This window comes from Rhamphochromis longiceps, linkage group LG18, assembly GCF_057381845.1.
Source record: "Rhamphochromis longiceps isolate RC_006_pf linkage group LG18, R_longiceps_female_GT1.1, whole genome shotgun sequence".
Classification (NCBI taxonomy): Eukaryota; Metazoa; Chordata; class Actinopteri; order Cichliformes; family Cichlidae; genus Rhamphochromis; species Rhamphochromis longiceps.
Window position 1 is genome coordinate 32315455 of NC_140574.1, and position 5797 is coordinate 32321251.

Below are 5797 nucleotides of genomic sequence, written 5' to 3' on the forward strand. Positions count from 1 at the left end.
TCAAACACGTGAAATGATTTTCAAAGTGTGAAAGTGTTACAGCTGCAGAGAGCTATGGCGGTATCTATGGAAGCTGTTTACATAGCTAATAATATACGATGTAACTATGGAGACAGTCAGTCACGTGAGCTAGCGGTGCATGTTTACTACAGTGAATAAGGTGATTGTGTGCACCGCGTCCACACGCTGCAGGGGGTAAAGACATTACTTCAATATTGTTTTATATTGATATATATTTGCCTTCTGTTGACCATCACCTCAGGTTCACCATTACAGTTTCAGCATACAAATGCACACTGTCTAAACACATTCAAAAACTCATGTCTCAGAAATAAGCACAGCTGTTCATGTTTGTCATTATAGTTTTATTTGTAAGAAAATTATGAACTTCATATTGTTTATCAAATAAAAGAACATTTCACAACTCTGAGTCAACAGAAACAGGTAACAGAAATGTCTCTAATGTGTACAGTGTAGTGTAAGCATTAAAAGATTTTAAAGGAAACACTAATATTTATGTGAAACTAATTGTAATAAAAAATGAGCAGGTGCTTTATAGATTTAAAAAAAAGAATCTGAAAACAACACTTTTTGGTCTAAGTGATCAAAGTAGAAAACAGAACTGATATTACATTCATATGAAGTTGTACAAAAATGCTTTATTTCACCAGTTAGTGCGTTTCTCGCTATTACATGCATTTGAATGGAGTTCTCGCACGAAACAAAGTATAGGTTTTCATTATGTGAATAACTTGAAAATCCTAGCTCAAACAGCTGCAAAACCTGTTTGCCCAGCATGGAGACCTTGAGTTCTATAAGATAAAGCCATAAACATGTGTATCCGAGTCTTCTATCAAAAGAACACGGGGACCTTGAGTTCTATAAGATAAAGCCATAAACATGTGTATCCGAGTCTTCTATCAAAAGTTACAGCTATTTATATGAAGTTGTACAAAAACGCTTTCTTTCGTCAAGACAGTGCGTTTCTGGCTATTACATGCATTTCGATGGGGAACTCGCCCGAAACAAAGTATAGGTTTTCATTATGTGAATAACTTGAAAATCTTAGCTCAAACAGCTGCAAAACCTGTTTGCCCAGCACGGCGATATTGAATTCTATAAGATAAAGCCATGAATACGTATATCTGAAACTTCTATCATAAGTTACACCTATCTATACGAAGTTGTGCAAAAACGCTTTATTTCGCCAAGACAGTGCGTTTCTCGCTATTACATGCATTTGAATGGGGAACTCGCACGAAACAAAGTATAGGTATTCATTTTGTGAGTAACTTGAAAATCTTAGCTCAAACAGCTGCAAAACCTGTTTTCCCAGCACGGGGATATTGAATTCTATAAGATAAAGCCATGAATAAGTATATCTGAGTCTTCTATCAAAAGTTACAGCTGTCTTTATGAAGACCATGAAAAACGCTTATTTCACCACGTTAGTGCGTTTCTCGCTATTACATGCATTTGAATGGAGTTCTCGCACGACTCAAAGTATAGGTTTTCATTATGTGAATAACTTGAAAATCTTAGCTCAAACAGCTGCAAAACCTGTTTGCCCAGCACGGGGATATTGAATTCTATAAGATAAACCCATACATATGTATTTCTGAGTCGTCTATCAAAAGTTACACCGATTTATATGAAGTTGTACAAAAACGCTTTCTTTCGTCAAGACAGTGCGTTTCTCGCTGTTACATGCATTTGAATGGAGTTCTCGCACGAAACAAAGTATAGGTTTTCATTATGTGAATAACTTGAAAATCTTAGCTCAAACAGCTGCAAAACCTGTTTGCCCAGCACGAGTATATTGAATTCTATAAGATAAAGCCATAAATATGTATTTCTGAGTCTTCTATCAAAAGTTACAGCTGTCTTTATGAAGACCATTAAAACGCTTTATTTCACCAGTTAATGCGTTTCTCGCTATTACATGCATTTGAATGGAGTTCTCGCACGAAACAAAGTATAGGTTTTCATTATGTGAATAACTTGAAAATCTTAGCTCAAACAGCTGCAAAACCTGTTTGCCCAGCACGGGGATATTGAATTTTATAAGATAAAGCCATAAATATGTATTTCTGAGTCTTCTATCAAAAGTTACAGCTGTCTTTATGAAGACCATTAAAAACGCTTTATTTCACCAGTTAGTGCGTCTCGCTATTACATGCATTTGAATGGAGTTCTCGCACGAAACAAAGTATAGGTTTTCATTATGTGAATAACTTGAAAATCTTAGCTCAAACAGCTGCAAAACCTGTTTGCCCAGCACGGGGATATCGAATTCTATAAGATAAATGCATACATATGTATTTCTGAGTCTTCTACCAAAAGTTACAGCTATTGATATGAAGTTGTACAAAAACGCTTTCTTTTGTCAAGACAATGCGTTTCTCGCTATTACATGCATTTGAATGGCGTTCTGGCCCGACACAAAGTATAGATTTTCATTATGTGAATAACTTGAAAATCTTAGCTCAAACAGCTGCAAAACCTGTTTGCCCAGCACGGGGATATTGAATTCTGTAATATAAAGCCATAAATATGTATTTCTGACTCGTCTATCAAAAGTTACACCTGTCTTTATGAAGACCATTAAAAACGCTTTCTTTTGTGAAGACAGTGCGTTTCTGACGATTACATGCATTTGAATGGAGTTCTCGCACGAAACAAAGTATAGGTTTTCATTATGTGAATAACTTGAAAATCTTAGCTCAAACAGCTGCAAAACCTGTTTGCCCAGCACGGGGATATTGAATTCTATAAGATAAAGCCATAAATATGTATTTCTGAGTCTTCTATCAAAAGTTACAGCTGTCTATATGAAGACCATTAAAACGCTTTATTTCACCAGTTAATGCGTTTCTCGCTATTACATGCATTTGAATGGAGTTCTCGCACGAAACAAAGTATAGGTTTTCATTATGTGAATAACTTGAAAATCTTAGCTCAAACAGCTGCAAAACCTGTTTTCCCAGCACGGAGACCTTGAGTTCTATAAGATAAAGCCATAAACATGTGTATCCGAGTCTTCTATCAAAAGTTACAGCTGTCTTTATGAAGACCATTAAAACGCTTTATTTCACCAGTTAGTGCGTCTCGCTATTACATGCATTTGAATGGAGTTCTCGCACGAAACAAAGTATAGGTTTTCATTATGTGAATAACTTGAAAATCCTAGCTCAAACAGCTGCAAAACCTGTTTGCCCAGCACGGGGATATTGAATTCTATAAGATAAAGCCATAAATATGTATTTCTGAGTCTTCTATCAAAAGTTACAGCTGTCTTCATGATGACCATTAAAATCGCTTTATTTCACCAGTTACTGCGTCTCGCTATTACATGCATTTGAATGGAGTTCTCGCACGAAACAAAGTATAGGTTTTCATTATGTGAATAACTTGAAAATCTTAGCTCAAACAGCTGCAAAACCTGTTTGCCCAGCACGGGGATATTGAATTTTATAAGATAAAGCCATAAATATGTATTTCTGAGTCTTCTATCAAAAGTTACAGCTGTCTTTATGAAGACCATTAAAAACGCTTTATTTCACCAGTTAGTGCGTCTCGCTATTACATGCATTTGAATGGCGTTCTCGCCCGACACAAAGTATAGGTTTTCATTATGTGAATAACTTGAAAATCTTAGCTCAAACAGCTGCAAAACCTGTTTGCCCAGCACGGGGATATCGAATTCTATAAGATAAATGCATACATATGTATTTCTGAGTCTTCTACCAAAAGTTACAGCTATTGATATGAAGTTGTACAAAAACGCTTTCTTTTGTCAAGACAATGCGTTTCTCGCTATTACATGCATTTGAATGGCGTTCTGGCCCGACACAAAGTATAGATTTTCATTATGTGAATAACTTGAAAATCTTAGCTCAAACAGCTGCAAAACCTGTTTGCCCAGCACGGGGATATTGAATTCTGTAATATAAAGCCATAAATATGTATTTCTGACTCGTCTATCAAAAGTTACACCTGTCTTTATGAAGACCATTAAAAACGCTTTCTTTTGTCAAGACAGTGCGTTTCTGACGATTACATGCATTTGAATGGAGTTCTCGCACGAAACAAAGTATAGGTTTTCATTATGTGAATAACTTGAAAATCTTAGCTCAAACAGCTGCAAAACCTGTTTGCCCAGCACGGGGATATTGAATTCTATAAGATAAAGCCATAAATATGTATTTCTGAGTCTTCTATCAAAAGTTACAGCTGTCTTTATGAAGACCATTAAAAACGCTTTCTTTTGTCAAGACAGTGCGTTTCTGACGATTACATGCATTTGAATGAGGAACTCGCACGAAACAAAGTATAGGTTTTCATTATGTGAATAACTTGAAAATCTTAGCTCAAACAGCTGCAAAATCTGTTTGCCCAGCACGGGGATATTGAATTTTATAAGATAAAGCCATAAATATGTATTTCTGAGTCTTCTATCAAAAGTTACAGCTGTCTTTATGAAGACCATTAAAAACGCTTTATTTCACCAGTTAGTGCGTCTCGCATGCATTTGAATGGAGTTCTCGCACGAAACAAAGTATAGGTTTTCATTATGTGAATAACTTGAAAATCTTAGCTCAAACAGCTGCAAAATCTGTTTGCCCAGCACGGGGATATTGAATTCTATAAGATAAAGCCATAAATATGTATTTCTGAGTCTTCTATCAAAAGTTACAGCTGTCTTTATGAAGACCATTAAAAACGCTTTATTTCACCAGTTAGTGCGTCTCGCTATTACATGCATTTGAATGGCGTTCTCGCCCGACACAAAGTATAGGTTTTCATTATGTGAATAACTTGAAAATCTTAGCTCAAACAGCTGCAAAACCTGTTTGCCCAGCACGGGGATATCGAATTCTATAAGATAAATGCATACATATGTATTTCTGAGTCTTCTACCAAAAGTTACAGCTATTGATATGAAGTTGTACAAAAACGCTTTCTTTTGTCAAGACAATGCGTTTCTCGCTATTACATGCATTTGAATGGCGTTCTGGCCCGACACAAAGTATAGATTTTCATTATGTGAATAACTTGAAAATCTTAGCTCAAACAGCTGCAAAACCTGTTTGCCCAGCACGGGGATATTGAATTCTGTAATATAAAGCCATAAATATGTATTTCTGACTCGTCTATCAAAAGTTACACCTGTCTTTATGAAGACCATTAAAAACGCTTTCTTTTGTCAAGACAGTGCGTTTCTGACGATTACATGCATTTGAATGGAGTTCTCGCACGAAACAAAGTATAGGTTTTCATTATGTGAATAACTTGAAAATCTTAGCTCAAACAGCTGCAAAACCTGTTTGCCCAGCACGGGGATATTGAATTCTATAAGATAAAGCCATAAATATGTATTTCTGAGTCTTCTATCAAAAGTTACAGCTGTCTTTATGAAGACCATTAAAAACGCTTTCTTTTGTCAAGACAGTGCGTTTCTGACGATTACATGCATTTGAATGAGGAACTCGCACGAAACAAAGTATAGGTTTTCATTATGTGAATAACTTGAAAATCTTAGCTCAAACAGCTGCAAAATCTGTTTGCCCAGCACGGGGATATTGAATTTTATAAGATAAAGCCATAAATATGTATTTCTGAGTCTTCTATCAAAAGTTACAGCTGTCTTTATGAAGACCATTAAAAACGCTTTATTTCACCAGTTAGTGCGTCTCGCATGCATTTGAATGGAGTTCTCGCACGAAACAAAGTATAGGTTTTCATTATGTGAATAACTTGAAAATCTTAGCTCAAACAGCTGCAAAATCTGTTTGCC